The sequence below is a fragment of the Canis lupus genome, chromosome 28 (assembly GCF_048164855.1).
Source record: "Canis lupus baileyi chromosome 28, mCanLup2.hap1, whole genome shotgun sequence".
NCBI lineage: Eukaryota > Metazoa > Chordata > Mammalia > Carnivora > Canidae > Canis > Canis lupus.
In genome coordinates, this window is record NC_132865.1 from 989,858 (window position 1) to 1,007,964 (window position 18,107).

General features: G+C 45.5%; 1 long non-coding RNA gene across 10 annotated transcripts; it reads left to right on the plus strand.

Annotated features, from left to right (window-relative positions):
• Positions 1-416: 416 nt before the first annotated feature.
• Positions 417-13,670, plus strand: LOC140620072 (uncharacterized). 10 transcript variants are annotated; one of them, XR_012019810.1, is made up of 9 exons: positions 417-600; positions 919-2,051; positions 3,367-3,584; positions 6,279-6,382; positions 8,457-8,694; positions 9,812-9,966; positions 10,218-10,620; positions 13,055-13,175; positions 13,465-13,670. It is a non-coding gene; the product is annotated as an uncharacterized lncRNA (long non-coding RNA). The 10 variants fall into 10 exon arrangements; XR_012019815.1 differs by lacking the exon at positions 6,279-6,382 and having other exon boundaries at positions 418-600; positions 10,218-10,394; positions 10,477-10,620; XR_012019816.1 differs by lacking the exon at positions 6,279-6,382 and having other exon boundaries at positions 418-600; positions 10,218-10,394; positions 10,486-10,620.
• The last annotated feature ends 4,437 nt before the right edge of the window (positions 13,671-18,107 follow it).

Genomic DNA, 18,107 nt, shown 5'->3' on the forward strand with positions numbered 1-18,107 from the left:
CGCCCGGAGGCGTCTGTAGGAAGCAGTTGGCTGGGGCGGCTCTGCGGGGCGGAGCCCTGTTGCTGCCAGAATGTAGGTGAGGGCGGCGGGTCAGGGGTCAGGGCGGCGGGTCAGGGGTCAGGGGTCAGGGCCGCGGGCCGCGTGTCGGGCGCAGCAGGGGCGGCCGGGCCCCCAGAGTTCCCTCAGGCCCGCGCTCGCCTCCCCCGCGCAGGGACCTGCCTCACTCAGGAGACCACGCGGGAGGCGCCGCGCGGGGGCTCCGGGCCTGGGGCTCCGTGGCGGGCGGGCGGCTGTGCCCGGGCCGTGGCCGCCCACTGTCCCGTCACCCGCGGCTCCGGAGGGCGGGGCGGCCGGGCGTGTGGCCGCGCGTCCCCGCGAGGAGCCTGCGGGCGGACCCCAGGGGCGCAGCGTGCGGAGGAGCAGCCTCCCGGGAGCTCCCCTCGGGTCACCCCGAGGACCCGCCGTCAGGAGGGCAGGCGGCGCCCCCCTCGAGGACACGCGGCCTGGGAAGCGCACTGGAGCCCCGAGCACGGCCGTCGCCGCCCAGCGAGCGCCGCCGAGCAGCAAGCACCTGGCCCGCGGCCTACGACTCTTTTTTTTGTGTGTGAATTTTTGTTATTGGTGTTCAATTTGCCAACATACAGAACAACCCCCAGTGCTCATCCCGCCCAGTGCCCCCCCCCAGTGCCCGTCACCCCGTCACCCTCACCCCCACCCCCGCCCTCCTCCCCTTCCACCACCCCTGGTTCCTTTCCCAGAGTTAGGAGTCTTCATGGTCTGTCTCCCTCCCTGATATTTCCCATTTTCTCTCCTTTCCCCTTTATTCCCTTTCACTATTTCTTATATTCCCCAAATGAATGAGACCATATAGTATTTGTCGTCCGACTGACCTATTTCACTCAGCATCATACCCTCCAGGTCCCTCCACGTGGAAGCGACTTTCAAATCATCCCGAAAGCCTCAGGCTCTGCTAGGAACGGCCGCACATCTGCCCCGGAGACCCCGGCCCTCGAGCCACCGGCAGCTCCCGACTCCGGGCGGTGCTGGCACCGATGTCGGCCTGGGCCCGAGCGGTGCGGTCAGTGTCCCCCCCGGGTCCCGACCTTGAGGAAGGGTCTGAGCTGTGGCGGCGCGAGCCCAGAGCTGGCCACACTGTGTCCTCGCCTCAACGGAGCGCTTCCAAGCACCTGAGCCCCAGAAGTGTAGACAGTCCTCACCACAACGGAGTCCCCGAATCCACTGTCCTTGGCCAGCTGACCCACGGCCCCTCAGTGACCCGCTCACATGTGCCACGGGACACCCACTCCAGTTGAGCCACGTCGTGTCGAGCTTCTGTCCCGGGCACCAGCAGCGGGAACAGCCCAGCTGGAGAGGAGTGAAGAGCGTCTGCTGGAAGTTTCCAGTCCTGCCCATCAGACAGTATCAAGCACAGAGGTGCCTCTTTGCCTACAACCTGGGTTTTGACCTTTTTTTCTTTTTTCTTTCTAATCAGTGATGAAGGACATCAAATGATAGCAAAGATAAATGCTAGCTCAATTGTCATATTATTAAAGCTGCAAGGGACCCTTGATGTCATCTGATTAAGGCCCTTCATTGTCCACACGCCAGAGCTCTCTGAGCCAGAGAGCACAGCTAATTAGGGAACAAGCCGGTCATTCCGGAATCCTTGGACAACAATGACCCAGGTTGGATGAAAAATGATGCTGCTTGCATTTAATTAGTTTTTCTCTTCTGTTCACCAGCCCAGGGTATTTTTCTCAAATTTTCTGAAATCGTGTCTATTGAGGACTGTGACTCTCAGGATTCGTACGGTATGTTTTCAAGGGAAACCATCCAGTTTCTGGAACTCTGATGGTACCTCCATTTGTCAGGACGATTTTTTATTTGATTCCACCAAACGTGTTACAAAACTATGTTCCAGCATACGGTGTTAGAAGCTTGGCCGGGGCACAATCTTAGCTTTGTGAAGACTGCACGAAGATAAATCCATAAATGATTATTGCACAAACACAAGCAGTTTCCGTAGATACATGTTTACAAATACTAATGAGGTGGGTGTTTTCCAAAACCTGGTTGAACGACATCTTTGACCTGTGAAATTATCAACTTCTTATGTCCTTTGTATGTAGACTCACAGACTGTTAGAGCTGGCAGTGGTCGTAGAGGCCATCAGACTCAGCCCCCATGGTTCAGACAAGCACAGGGGTTCCAGGGAGGAGGAGGGTCTTGTTCAAGGTCACATTCTCTTTATTTTAAAGCATCAATAAACAGCCTGCTATGCTTTTAAAAGAAATGAATGGATAGAAATTTTTTTCTTTAAGATTTGCATTTTCTGCATGTATGCAAACAAAAAAAAAGGTGGCAAAAGTACGAAGATCATTCACCATTCAGAATTTGGTGTAACTTGGGAAATCTGTTTCCAGATTAAGAAAATTCTTACCAATGAGATAATGAAATAATCTATTTGTTATAAATCTAACAGTTGAGTAATTGGGAAGGAAATATTTATTATGAAAATTGGTGTTCAATTTGCCAACATATAGAATAACACCCAGTGCTCATCCCATCAAGTGCCCACCTCAGTCACCCCCAACCCCCCGCCCTCCTCCCCTTCCACCACCCCTAGTTTGTTTCCCAGAGTTAGGAGTCTCTCATGTTCTGTCTCCCTTTCTGATATTTCCCACTCATTTTTTCTCCTTTCCCCTTATTCCCTTTCACTATTTTTTATATTCCCCAAATGAATGAGACCATATAATGTTTGTCCTTCTCTGATTGACTTATTTCACTCAGCATAATGCCCTCCAGTTCCAACCACGTTGAAGCAAATAATTGGTGCAAATTTATTTTTAAATATTTAGAAAACTTCAAACTGTAGAAAAAGGTAAGGGAGAAAAATTATATTTTCACTACCCAACAGAACGAGTCTTTAACATTTTTGATGGTTTCCCTTTCAGTTTTTTCATATGTATAGGAAGTTTTTGAGGATGACAGTCACAAATATTTTCCCATGTTATTATATCTTCTTTATAAATATCTACTAAGTGCATGTGATATGTTTTTCTTCAGCAACTAATAATTCTATTATGGGAATGCTGTTTTTAAAATGATCTTAACTGAGCATCTTCATGTATAAATATCTTTTTCCATATTTAGGATTATTTTCTTCCCTGTAAATGGAATGTCTGGGTCTGTTTTATAGTAGATGCTTAGCTCAATAGATATTCCTTTAAAAAAATGACATAGTATATTAGAACAGCCTAGGTGTGCTGTGGTAACAAGCAGCCCTGGTATGTCAATGACCTGACTAGGTAAGAATTTACTTCTTAGTGATATGAAAGATCTCTGAAGTCGCTGTCTTCTCCACAGGGACTCAGCAGTCCCGACTGCTCAGTTTGTGGCTTCATCGTCTCAGCCGAGGCCTCCTCTCTGACTCACATCCTCAGAGGAAGGCTCTCCAATGCTCCAGTATAGAAGGACATATATCCCCCCTGCCCACTACCCGTCGGCCAGGACACGGCCCTGCCTGACTCCAGGGGGGATGAGGTCTGGCGAGAAGGCATCATCTTCCCACACAGTGGAAGGAGGTGAGCTCTGAAATTCTCTCTTACATTGAGGTTAATATTATTGACAAATTGCTTCCCTGGAGAGTCATACCCACTTGCATGACCATCAATTCATATGAAAAACTCCTTTTCACTACATGTATTTACTATCCTCGTTGGATATTACTTCTTTAAAAAAAAATCTTTGCTATAGCGATGGACAAAAATATTTAATTTGCTTGACTTTTCTAAATTAATTAATTCATTCATTTAATCAATTATTCAACAAATATTTACTTAATGGGTAAGCAGCACTGACCCAGGCAAAAGGGCTGAACACCCAGACCTGTTCCCCTCCTCATGGACCTTGTAGTCATTGACTAGCAGTAGTTTCTCTTTTGTGACCTGTCTACATAGCCTGCCTGTTTATGGGTCGGGTTCTCTGCATTTTTCTCATTGGGTTGCTTGAGGTCCTTCTACAGCAAAGACAGTGGTTCTTTGTTGTATCTGCTGCAAATGTTTCCTGCAGTTTGCCTTTTGATCTTAATTTTGGTGGTGCTTTCTTTTTTTTTTACAGAACTTTAAAATATTCAACTCTATTGATCTTTTCTGTTATGATTTCTACTCTTGTTTTTGAGTTTAGAAAATGCCAAAATGGTTATTTCAATGGTTATACATTTTTTCTTTTGCTGGAAACCACCTTGTGAGAAAACACACACACATATATGCTACATATGATTATATTACTCTTTAATAAACTAATTATGCATAATAATTATACCTAGTTATGCTTCATATTATACATATATACATATTATGACATACGCATATACAATGCAATATACATAATATTATACATATCCAATTAGACATAATTATGTATATCATATATATAATTTTTCTCATAGGAGAAAAATTGTAAGAAAACTCAAAAATATATACATTACATACATATTGAGAAATACATATCTGCACTATATAATGTGTGTGTTGTATATAAATTACACCATATAATATATAATGTCTGTATTTTCTCACAAGGTGGTTAATATATATAATTATATAACACACAAATGTATACATGGAATTCAGTGCAGAATCCAAGCCTGTATATGCAGATTATGGACACAGATCCTTTCTCTCCCAACCACCTGTTAGTACGACCTTTTCTCCTCTACTTTCTCTTACCTCCAGCTTCCCTGTTACATTTCTACAGTGTTTTCCTTTCGGCAACCTGTCCCCTTTGAAGTATTAATTCACAAGAAAAAAAGACCTTACTTCTGTTAGGGGTAATTACATTTTAATTGGGGTCGTTAGTCCCTTAACCGACAGGGATTAATTTTCAAAGAAGACCCTTCTGGCACGGTGGCAGTTGGTACGGGAGATGTTTTGAGCCGGGAACTCCTGACCTGTGCTCTTCAAACCAGGCCACTTCTGGCTTATAAAGATCAGCCTTGAGTGGCACCTACCAAGATCTCGTGTTGTTCTTCCCGCAGGCTGACGTTAAACCCAGAGCCCAGCTATCATTTGCTTGCCCTGTACAAGATTAGCTCTACTGGACGGACTCCGTTCCCTCTTTTAATCTTTTCCCTGAAGACCAGCTTCCTCTCCTGGCTACCCTACCTCTGTCATGGGCCCTAACACTGAGGCTCAGAAGCTGGGTCAGCTGTAACCCCTTGCTTTATTCCCTGGCCGCCAGCACCATTTAGACATCCCTGTTTCTGTCCTCTGAAAACTTCTTTCACCTGGAACGCTGTTCTAATTCCCATAGCCTTCCAGGGGCAGCTAATAGTAACCCTTGCTCTTCTGAGCCCACGGAGGATCTGTCTATGCCAGTGGTCTGCAAAGAGGGGGTAATCCTTTGGGGTGCAACATGAATGTAGTAGAAGTTTTGCTTATAAAATTTCAACCTTTTAAAACTCCCATCTTTGTGTGTTATTAAACAGACCTAATATATTCATTAAGATGTCCATGACCCATTCGCACCAGTTTTTTAGACATAAATCGCTTCACATTTTAATGCTCTCATATTAAGATGTATTTTACAACCGATGCCTCAAGAAAGCCTTATGTCCCAATGGAGTTGGCAGCAGTATTTTTCTTTCTTCATGAGACATAAGATAATGATGTTGTGTACAATGGAGAGCATCTTGAACTCTATGAAATACACATACATAGTGTGCTTGCTCAAAAAAGTTTTTAACTTACAGGATTGCAGAGTGAAAAAAAGTTTGGAGGCCACCCAATCTATACAAGCCAATTGTATTTGTGTGACACATTACCTCGAACTAATAATTAACTCATACATTTGCGTGTCTGTGTAGTTGTATACACTCTTATCGTAAACTTGATGAGGTATCAACCACGTGCCATTCTTCTTTATGGTCCTTACAAAAACTTGCACAGTCTTGGCCAGTAGCCCTCAACCCTATCAGACCGAAGGCCTCTTTCATGGCTGATATTTTAAGTGTCCTCTTTACTACCTTAAAATGAAATCCACATATATAAGTATTAAAAAAGAGGAAGAAGAAGACCATATTGTTTTAGTTAGGGTACACTGATTGCTAAAACAAACGAGCCCTATATTTAAAGGCTTACACAGAATAGAAATTACTTCTAGCTCCTATCGTGGGCTGGCAGGTAAGTAATCCGTGGGGAAGAGAAAGAACATGGAGGGTTGTGCGTGGGAGATTTTCACGGGCCAGGCCTGGCAGTGGCATGTCACATTCTTCTCAGGTGCCGTTCGTTAGAACACAGCCCATGACCATACTAAATGCACTAGTGGCTGGGAAATCGAGTCTAGTTGGCAGTCCAGAAGAGAGAGGAGAGCATAGCTTTTGGTAAGCATCTAGCAGTTTCTGCCACAAATATGATACCGTTATAGAGAAATAAAAGAAAAAATAATTGTTAAGAAAATAATATGGTTTTCACTATGTGACTCCTTAGGCATGGCCACCCTAGCAGCCATGAAAGTAAGATGTGTGTTTCTATATGGAGAACCATGTGAATGTGAGGGCCTTGAACTTAATAAATAAGACAGGTATGTTGTCTTAGTGACTAACATGTCCTTCCCATTTCACCATTACTGCCCAGCAGTGGTATGGCTGCTAGTGATGAGAGGTCCCCAAATGGTGAGCAACTCTTGGTAAAATGTGGAACAAAGTGCAATTTTCTCTGAATTCATACAGCTGACACATTCCTGGAAAATCCAGTGCATATTAGAATGATGCAAAAAAATGCTTTCCATTTATGTATAAAATAAAAATGGTCTCTAGGCTCAGATCATTATGCAGAGTTACTGTTTTTTAAATTTATTATTTTTAATCCACATGAATGTCCAGTGGGACACTAGGAAGCTATGAAAGATGAGGGGCCATCCTTCATGTTGGGCAGCTCTTCTGAATGTTCTAAGATGTCTAGTGTCCCCGATACCCACTCACCAAATGCAGGTAGCACCCTCCACCACCCCTGAATAATTATGACAACCAAATACACCTTCACCAATTGGTAAAGCACCCCCTGTGGAGAAGTCCGACACCTCTTCCATTCAGTAATGCTTACCCAGCTCACTCATGGGTGCATGAGCAGGTGAACCAGATTCACTAATCCCGCCATATTGCTGTGAAGCAAAGAACGTGGGTATACGTGGAATGCCGCCATCGTGCAATGCCGGGGACTTCACATACGCTGTTTCCTTTAATCCTCGTAACAATCTGGCAAGATGAGCATTAACATAACATGAGCAAAGAGGGGCTTTGGAGGTGAAATAGCAGGTCTACCTTCATGTGGTGACTAAGCATGTGAGCAGCTAGGGCTGAAATCTGGGCCCGACTAGAGAATCGATCCCATTTCCACTGATATTAGGGTGACCATATGTGTCAGCCTGTTGTCCCGGAGTGATGATTACGAGCATCCCCTTTCTCTTTCAAAAGAGCCTCTGTTTGGGTAATAAATTAAGTGGTCACTGTGAGTATTCTATGCCGCTATTGTCACCACTATTTATTGGATGAGGAGATCATGAGAGAGACTGAGAAGCGATATTCTTCTGTCTCAGACCTCAGTGGGATGACAGAGGATGTGGAACGGGTTTTCCTCTCCCCAAGTCATCATCAGCACATTTCTTAAACCATCCTTGGAGGTTTTCCTTTGTTTATTCTTCTAGTGGAAGGATTTTTTAAACAGTAGGAAAACAAACACTTCCTGGATAGTCCATCTTTGCCCATCAACCAGGATGGTGTTCTTCACCTTCAAGATGTGCTGCCTGTGGAGAAAGTGGAAGGAAGATCAAATGCTCTGAAGTCCGAGAAACAGCTGAAAGCGTGGGAAGATGAGCGGAGGCATTCTGAGTGAGGCAATGCACTCATGCCCGCTTTGTTTCATTTACTGGTCACATTCCGAGGCCAGAGAGAAACCCTCCTTTCCATTTTTAAGTCAAAACCCATCTCCATCTTTCTGTTTCTAGCGGTTTTCAAACAAGTCAGTTTTAGAAATGTTGCACTTGGGCAGCCCCGGTGGCGCAGCGGTTTAGCGCCGCCTGCAGCCTGGGGTGTGATCCTGGAGAACCGGGATAGAGTCCCACGTTGGGCTCCCTGCGTGGGGCCTGCTTCTCCCTCTGCCTGTGTCTCTGCCCTTCTCTCGAAAGAAAGAAAGAAAGAAAGAAAGAAAGAAAGAAAGAAAGAAAGAAAGAAAGAGAAAAAGAAATGTCGCATGCACTGTTTGGTCTCAGAGTACGGAAGAGGACTAGAAATTCCCGGGTGGTCTGAGCACTCACAGGCAGTAGCTGTACTTCACTGGGAGTACGTGGCCCTGTGCCTTTCCCATGTCACTCCAGCAGTGACTCCTCACCTTCCCTCCACGCGGCTACCCCCCAACTTTTGTTTTAGCTTTCCAGGCATTTTGTCATTGTCTCTCCAGGTCTGCAGTTCCCGGCCGGGGGCTGGTGAAGTGAAGTGGATCAGATCGTCCTCTACCTCTGATGCAAAACATCCCCAGAACCAACCTACGTCCACGCGTGCCCTTCCTCAGCTACATCACCCACAGCCCTCGTGGGTGCTCCAAAGAGCCTTCTTGGTTTCCCATCAGGAGCTCCAATGTCGAGGGTCCTGGTGTCTTTGGTGAGCCAGACTCCCTCTGGGGCATGTTTCGGGCCCAGGTGAGGAGGAACAATCTGGACTGTCCCTGGTTTATCTATCACCATTGCCAGTGCTTGGGAGTGATGCCTGACAGATGGCACAGCGTCCCATTACGGGCTCACATTAAGATTCTAAAATTTAAAAAAACAAATGATCAAGTTGAGTCATTGAGAAATACCTTCCCGTTGTAATTGCTTCCTTCAGCTTCTGTTATATCTCAGAAGAGAAATCACATCGGATATGGATACGAATTATTAAAATCTCCCGCTCCTCAAGTCTCTGTAGTGGAGTCCTAGGTGTGAAGGCTACCAAGGGAAGCCTTAAATCCTTACATAGTACATATGACGTAAATCCCCCGAAGCGTGGATCTTAGCCTTTTTGTTATATAAAAACAGGTTGTCCTGCTGAGGCCGTGGGCACATACACCTCACAGGTGCCTTCCTTCCTGCTCGCCACGCCCACCCACCCACAGTCACTGTTAACTGACTACTTTCTCCTTCTTGCTAATTCTCAATGTTCCCTTCCGACCTAGAGCAAGTGCACACCTCGCAAGAGGCGGACAGTCCCAGAATCTATTAACCAGGAGAGATGTAGCCCCTCATGTCAGAATCTGGAAACTTAGAGAGTGAATTTCGACACCACGAGACAGATCTCCTGTCTCTCCCTCACACCGAGGGTCTGTCCTGAGAAGCGTAGCCATGTCGGAGTATGCCAGGTGGGAAGGAAAAGATGTGGAGATAATCCAGGAGCTGAGCAGGGAGACCCTGGAGAAGAATGCAAGCTGGAGGAATGAGCACGTTACACTTTGCGGGCCCCATTCCTCAGCCAGGACTAGCTTTCTGGGCCCGTTTTCTCTTTTGCCATCCCTGAGCCGTAAGCAAAATTCATTCGCCCAACAAACCTATTTTGAGCATCTCTCCCGTGGCAGTCACTCAGCTCTGATCTATAATATGGGGATGAATGACTCAGACACAGTCTAGGGAGGGCAGACCTATGACAGCCACTGGTTCTCATAGGGTTCAAATGGCCGTCTATGCCGTTGGACTGGGGAAATGCTGATGCTGCGGGAGCACACAGTAGAGGAGCCTGGGATCCCTGGCGTCTAAGTGCTCTCGTTAAGGATTGTCTGTTCTCCAGCAAGCTCCCTTGGGATGGCCTGGACGCAGAGAGCAGACTCATGGACAGGGTTTGGGCAGGACGTTCGAAGCGGCAGCCATTCCCTGGGAATTGGGGCCATGAAGCACCTTATCCACACGGAGGATCTCCTTCCACTGCCAACCTTGGAGGAGTGGGTATGATCTTAAGAGCGGTTTTATTTTTATAAATAAAAAATTTACAGAAAAATAAATATAAAAATATATTTATAAAAATATTAAATAAATAATAAATAATAAAAATAGTAAATAAAACATTTATATTTTTATAAATAATAAATTTATAAATAATAAATTTATAGGAAATTTATTTTTTATAGGATGTGATGGGAGCTGAATCCTTGGCAGAGAGCAATGTATGATCTGCCATTATTTCTATGCCTTTCTAGTTCCTCTCAAAGGTGATTCCTAGAAACCTCTACTCTGAAGGCCTCTTCTTTCAACCAAGCGTCCAGCACATCCTCACAACTCCCTAGGAACACTCAGAAGCCACTCCTCTCACTGTCGACAACACCACCAAAGCTCCTGAATGTGAAGGCAGGAGGCTGCAAGGCTGGGTCTTCACGGTGAGGAGGTGGAGCAGATAGTACTCAGAGGCAGACAGGGTTGGGATTGAAAGGAACTCCCAGCTGGCTATTATAAATGGAGATACAACAGGTATGAACAAGCATCCTTGGCCAGAAGAGGGGAGGAAGGAGGGCTCCAGAACAGAATGCTGAGAGTGGATGCCCAGGCTGTGGAGTGACATAGAAGGGACTCAGAGAAGGCTTCAGGAGAAGATTCGAAAGGAAGGTAAGGAGTTCAGTCTTTGGCAGTTGGGTGTGTGGTGGGGGCTGGTGGTGGTGATGGATGGGATTGGGCAACTTGAACCCTGGGATGCCAGTTTGTGTTCTTGGAATGACTTCCTGGGGCCTTCACATCTAACAAATGTTAGCACTTATTGATTAAACAAATACTCCTCTGTCCCTGGATGAGCTGGGACTGGAGTGCCATGCCCCCCACCCTCATCACCAAGACAGCTCAATCCCTGCCCTCAAGGCTATCACCATCCAGACCAAGAAGTGCCCTGAGAGCCTGGAAGGATCACTCTGGTGCACAGACTTGGTTTCCAGGAGTCCTGAGTGGCCCTGAGTGGCCCTGAGTGACCAGGGCTCCTGCTTCCCATAAATCTGCGGTTAAGCACAGGCAAGCAAGGAGAGGGGAGGGGTTTTCTAATATTGAGGTAAGTGGGAGCAAGGAGAAGAGAAGTCCCAGAGAGACAGATTTAATTACAAGGAATAACAGTAAAGCAATACCCTGGCTGAACCACATTTAGTTCAGTTCAATTCAGCAAGTACATACTGAACACCCCCCCCTCCCCGCCCCGTGTTCCTCTGCTGAGCTGGTCCTCTTGAGAGAACCGCCACGAGAAGAAACGAGCAGTTTGGGTGAACGGCAGACATGCGAAAGAGGAGGTCTCTCTTCAAGCTCTAAGCTCTGTCCTACAGATGCTGCCCTTGCAGTGGGGGCTCCCTGATAATCACATAATTCGCAGGAGGCAAGGGGGCATGGCCATGAAAGGACAAAAGGAAGACGTCAGCGTGGTGATGGAAATGTTCTGTAGCTTGACTGCCTCAACGTCCAGACCTTAGTCGTGATTTGTAGTAAAGCTCGGCAACATGTTACCATCGAGGGAAACTTGGTAAAGGGCGCACAGGGTCTCTCTGTATTGTCTCTGACAGTTGCAAATGAATCACCAATTATGTCAAAATTAAAGGTTTAGCTTTAAAAATTTAAGTAAAAACTACATTTCTCATGGTCTCACAGCTCTGTAGGTCAGAAGTCCAGGCTTGGCGCAACTGGGTCTTCTGCTCAGGGCTCACCCCAGGCTGACATTAAAGTGCCAGCCAGGGCTGTGGTCTCATCTGAAGCTTAGGGTCTTCTTTCAAGTTCAGTTCAGTGTTGGCTGAATTCAGTCCTTTGGCTGTAGGACTGCGCTCCCATTTCCTGGCTGGCTATCCACCAGGGACCATGCTTGCCTTTCTAGAGACTGCCTGCTGCTTCCTGCCATGTGCCCCCCCCCCCCGCCCCATATTCCCACTCATGCTTTGAATCTCACTTTCTGGAAGACCACAGGCTTGTTTAGGGGATCATCTGATTAGGTCAGGCCCACCCAGATAATCTCTCTTTTGATTAACTCCATCCAAGTCAACCTCTTAGTAACCTAATCACGAGTGCGATATCCCATCACATCTACAGTTTCTGCCTACGCTGAAAGTAAAGGAGTTTCACAGGGCATGTACACCAGAGGGCAGGGATCGTGCGGCTATCTTAGAATTCCACCCACCACAGACTATCAGCCTCAACATTCCCTGTGGGATAGACTGAGGCTTTTGTTAGGACTGCATAGCACTGCAGTCCTTCCCTCTGCCACTCCTGCTCCCTGTATTCCCCACGGACGATAATCTCGAGATTACCAATAAATTTTCTGAGCACGAAGATGGAGATCTGTGCAAGTTTCCCAAGGAACCTGGCCTAAAACATTAGTGCTACTGCACCACTGGCCTAGAGGCTGTAGAGAAGGGATTTGTAACATTTAGAAAAGCTCTGAGCCAGTTACACTTGTGATTCTACTTACAAGGCTGTTGACCGAGCTGCGGGCTCAGGAGCAGCACACACGTAATCCCCGACAGCCACATCGCTCAGTGGTCTTCCTCCCCTTTCCACTTGTTTGAAAGCTGGATCCTCCTTTGCCGTCATCGTTGCTCCGACATCATAGTTACTTCCACCGAGAGCTCGCTCTGTGTCAAAAACCATGCAAAACCTTCCACTGGCCACCTACTGAGCCATCACAGCAGAGGAGTTAAGGGTACCGGGGGTCAGACCACTCACTGGATGCCAGCCTCTCCATTTGATTGCAATATGGCTCCAGGGACTTAGCTTTCCTGGGCCTGTTTCCTCATAAAATAAGCCTCAGCTTCCTCTGTTTGATAGAATAACCCTTCCTGTAGAACTTTTAATGTACTCTTGGCACAGAGCAAGCATTCTGCAAGTTCCAGTGACTGCATAGCCTCAATTTAAGTCTTAGGACAACCCTGCAGGAGGGCTTAGAGCTGAATGAGTGAGGTTCAGAGAGGTTAAGCAGCTTCCTGGTATCCAACTAACAGCCAAAGAGCGCCGGAGGTAGGATTTTAACCACGTTTCTCCCGTCCACAAGTCTTAGCCCTTAGCTGTGATTCTGTCTTAGTTCACCACAGTGGGTATCAACGGGAGCAATGAAGCCAACACTGCCTTCAGCACAACGCAGAAAGGAAGAGAAAATGAAAAGACACACACGGAGTCTTAAAATCTCTGGGAAGAAGATGCAGGTGCGAATGGGTTGGCACAGGTTCATCTGGAGAGAACCAGGATTCCGAGCCTGAAATTGTGCGCTGGTTCTTGATTTCCTAAATGGGGGAGTGGAAATCAAACTTTTTCTTCTTAAGATAGTGACACTAGGCAATAGTCCCTCGGGGGGGATGTTATCACAGGTCCGGGATCAGCTCCTGAGTTCCCTGTCTAAAGCCTGAAACATTCTGAATTTTGGATGAAGGCTTTGGAGCCTTTTAAAATCATCTCTGATTTTTTTTTTTTTTTTTTTTTTTTGCTACTTACCAGAGCAAAGAAGACAGACACACCAGATTTCATTCGCAGAATGACCTTCGTTGAAAGAAACTTTATCCAAGAGCTCTTCAGAGGATTCCTTGCTCCCCGCAGCAAGCCCCAGGCCATACTCACCTGTCCAGCTCCACCTGAAGGCAGGCCCAGGGATCCTTAGCAGCTGCTACCCAGTCTTTTTCCTAGAACTATGGCTTTCAACTTTATGTTGTAGAATTCTCTTGCATTGTTTTCCATGCCGAGCCCGGTGTGATTTTACGACATTGTGGTATTTTATAAGGTTAAGAGGGTTGAGGGTTGGCGGGAATGTTGGGGCTGTGGATATAGATGCAGAAGAGAAACAGATCCCTTGTCGGCCTCCAGTTCCTTTCCTGGAACCTCAGGGGACAGCAATCATTCACTGGGAATATTTTCCACATAATCCCCAAACATAAACTCCACGTATTTTGAATGCATGAATTCCACATCACCCTCTTTCCTTCACTATTTATTTAAGTGAGATGAAATGCCCAATGAGATATGGGTCTGGTCTTATTTAAAATGACAGATTCAGAGCTGCAAAAGGAAAAATATCTCCAAATACATGACCTGTGTCTCCAAATTTTCGTTAAGTCTATATTCTAACACTAAATCCCTATTTAGCCACTTCGATGTGGGGCTGGATACGTGAGCATCATTTTACCACCATTTGTTTAGCTGTACTTTGGCAAATGTCAAGCCCGAGTCTGTGTATTTGGTGGACAAAATGAAGTCAGCGGCCTCCCAGTGGGCTGTCTGGCTGGCTGACAGCCCCTCACTGACCTTTACTCCATGAGGAATTGCATGACCCATAGGGAAGCATCAAATGAATAAGGCCTCTGGTCACTTTCTTTTCCTCAAGATAAATATCAGCGATCAGTCAACACAGGAGACTTTTGCCGCTACTCCAGCTCCCTGAGAGCAAACCAGTGAACACGTGGAACATTTAAAGTGAAAACAAATTTAAAATGTTTCTATGTTTGGTCACTTCCAAATTATTCTCAAATTTGTGAGCTATCTAGGGCAGTGTCCCATTCAGCCCCTTCTCGATGGCTGTCCTCCTCTGGTCAACAAATAATCTTTGGTGATTCCTTTGCCAGTACATGGATGGAAAACAAGGAGGAAAGAAAACCAAACTGGTTTCCTCTTTTGAGTTAAATTCAATTTTACAAACAAACAAGCATCTACTAACCACCAGGTATTCTGCTGGCATTACAGAGAAAGGGACTGGGAATTCCCGTCAAGTGAAAGGGACAGACTGGCTGATTGACTTCCAATGACAAGAAGTTAGCACAAGATGCTATAAAGATGCAGAAGACAAGGGATAGTCACTCAACTTGGCCTTGATGGGGATAGTAGAGGATCCGGGAAGGCTTCCTAAAGGAGGTGACAGCTATTCCAAATCCTGAAGATGGAACAAGAGTCAATGAGGCAAATGTGTGAGAAAGGGGTAAAGACACTGCGCACAGAGAACAGCTTATGAAAAGTTTCCGAGGCGAGCACGTGGTATGAGTTACATATATCTGTACATTATTTTACCATTTATTTATTTATTGTATTTATAGACCAAAAGATGTACATGTTGGTTCTAACCTATATCCTAGGAGCATTGTCTTAATGTTCAAAGTGCCCTCATCAGCACTACACATTCCAGAATGTTTTGTAATCTTTTCTTTTTTTTAATTTTTATTTATTTATGATAGTCATCACAGAGAGAGAGAGAGAGAGAGAGGCAGAGACACAGGCAGAGGGAGGAGCAGGCTCCATGCACCGGGAGCCCGACGTGGGATTCGATCCCGGGTCTCCAGGATCGCGCCCTGGGCCAAAGACAGGCACTAAACCGCTGCGCCACCCAGGGATCCCTGTTTTGTAATCTTTGAGAGACTTTAATTGGAAAAATCTACACTCAAGGGTAGCTCCTACAAGAGCTTTGGTGACTCCCCCAGCCACCCCCAGTGTTACTGGGATATTACTAACTTATATGCAAGTTTAAGATGTACAATATAATGATTTGATAAACATCTCCATGGTACTATGGTTACCACAATAAAGTCAGTTAACATCCCCTCACATAATTACCACTTTTTTGTGATGATAAAATTTTTTTTTTTTTGTGATGATAAAATTTATGATCTACTCTATCAACAACTTCCAAGTATATAACACAGTATTGTTGATTACGGTCACCACGCTGTACATTAGATCCCCAGAACTCATTCATCTCATAACTGGGAGTTTGTACCCTTTGACCAACATCTCTCATTTCGCCCACCCCGCAGCCTCTGGCAACCATGATTCTAGTCTCTATTTCTCTGAGTTCTGCGAGTGACTTATTTCACTTAGCATAACGCCCCCATGGCCCATCTATTTGTCCCAAAGACAAAATTTCTTTCTTTTTTTTGTGGCTGAATAATAAATTCAACTGCACATATATACCATATTTTCCTTACCTATTCACAAATACTCATTTTCTCTGCCTGTTCAACTTAGGTTGTTTCCACGTCTTGGCTATTGTGAATAATGCTGCAATGAACATGGGATTACAAATATCTCTCCCAGATAGTGATTTCATTTCCTGCAGATATGCACCCAGAAGAGAGATTGCTGGATCATACTGTAGTTCTATTTTTATTTTTTTGAGGAAATTCCATGTTGTTTTCCATAGTGGCTATATAAATTTGCATTCCCACCAACAGCATATACGGGTTCCCTTTTCTCCACTTCCTCACCAACCCTTGTTATCTTTTGTGTTTTTGATGATAGCCATTCTAACAGGTGTGTGGTTTGATTTGCAAGTGTCTGATGATTAGTGACGTTGAGCATCTGTTTGTGGACCCCTTGGCCAGCTGTAGGTCTTCTTTGGAAAAATGTTTCAAGTCCTTTGCCAACTTTTAATTGAATTTTTTGTATTTTCTTGCTACTGAGTTGTATGACTTCCTTATATATTTTGGATACTAAGACCTTATCATAGAGATGATTTGCAAATATATTTTTCCCATTTGGTAGGTTGCCTTTTTATTGTGCTGTTGTTTCTTTGCTGTGCAAAAGCTTTTTAGTCTGGTATAGTCCCACATGTTTATTTTTGCTTTTGTCATTTGTGCTTAGTGTTCCTAGCTGAAAAAATCTTTGCCAAGACCAGTGTCAAGGAGCTTTTCCCCTATGTTTTCTTCTAGCAGTTCTACAATTTTGTATCTTACATTTAAGCATTTAATTCACTTTGATTTAATTTTTGTGAGTGGTCTTAGATAGGGATCCAATTTTAGTCTTCGGCATGTGGTTATCTGGTTTTTCCAAAACCATTTATTGTAAAGACTATCCTTTCCGCATTGAGTCTCCTTAGTTTCCTTGTCAAGTATTAGTTGACTACACACGCATGGGTTTATTCCTGAGTAGAACCTTAGCAATCTTTATCTTCCATCAGCAGTGGAGGGTCTGCTCACTGCATAATGGGTTTAGAAATGACTTTTTGTTGGTGGAATAAATGCTGCAGGAGATATGTGGATGGCCAGAAATACAATACAAGATAGGTCCTCCATGCTTACATGAACACAGTGTAAGGACTTTTCAAGTTCAACGGCGTAAACCCTTCACAACGGCCTGTCAAGCCACTGGCTCCACCTTATCTGTGTGCTGCAATGAACAGATGAGGCTATTGCCTGATTTTGACTAGAATTCCGCCACTAGCACATTATCTCATCGTGCAAAGCATATGTCAGAGAGCAGAGATTTCATCAAACTTAGGAAAAAAAAAAGATTGTGCATTATCGTAATGCCTGCTTATTAATAAATGTCAGCACGTATAACAGGATCTGGATTTGGTCTAGCTCTTGCTTTCGGTGCAACCTGGCCATACGCCTTAGTCGGGCAGTCTTAGCGGAGAAGATCTACAATGCTCCTCATCATTAGCCACGGTAGGCTACAGATGCCCGGCACAGAACCTAATAATTATAAGCAGCCAAACTGGCTGGTGTCAGATTTCCACAGCAGGATCCTGCTGTTTGTTTTTAACAGTGCTAGCCATCCATCCCCACCACTCCAGGGAGCGAGTTGTCCGACGTGGCTCGATTCAGCTGAGCAGCAGGAAGGACAGATTTCCATGGAAAGGAGCCTCCGTTCTACCAGGAAGACAATGCCAGTTCTGACAAATCTGCAGGTGACGCAAGGACAAAATGAGGCCACCTGGCAACTGCGAGAGCTGAAAGCAGGATGGAAAGAGGTGTGAGGCACAGGTCAGGGTGAGTGACTCAGGACCAAGGCTGTGACCAGCAGGTGATTGCCAGAACACACCTTCGTCACGGCGCCAAAACCCATTGTGTCAGCTTAAAGGAGCCCCACACAGCTGAACTTGCGTCAAGTACCACGGCCAAGCGTGTTACCTATTGCTTCTCCGCTTACCTCCTCTGAGTCGGCTGTGCCTCCTATGCTTTTTTGTTCAGCTAATGGTATCGCCATCTACTTGAGAACCATCCTGGGTACCTCCTGTATCGTCTCCCTAATTTTAATCAATTTGCCAAATCAGAGCACTTCTCCCAAGTTGACTCCATCCCCAACTGCCTTGGTTCCAGCCCTCATCATCTCTCTGTGGGGCCACTGATGCTGCTCACACAGCAAGCGGCTCCTTGTTT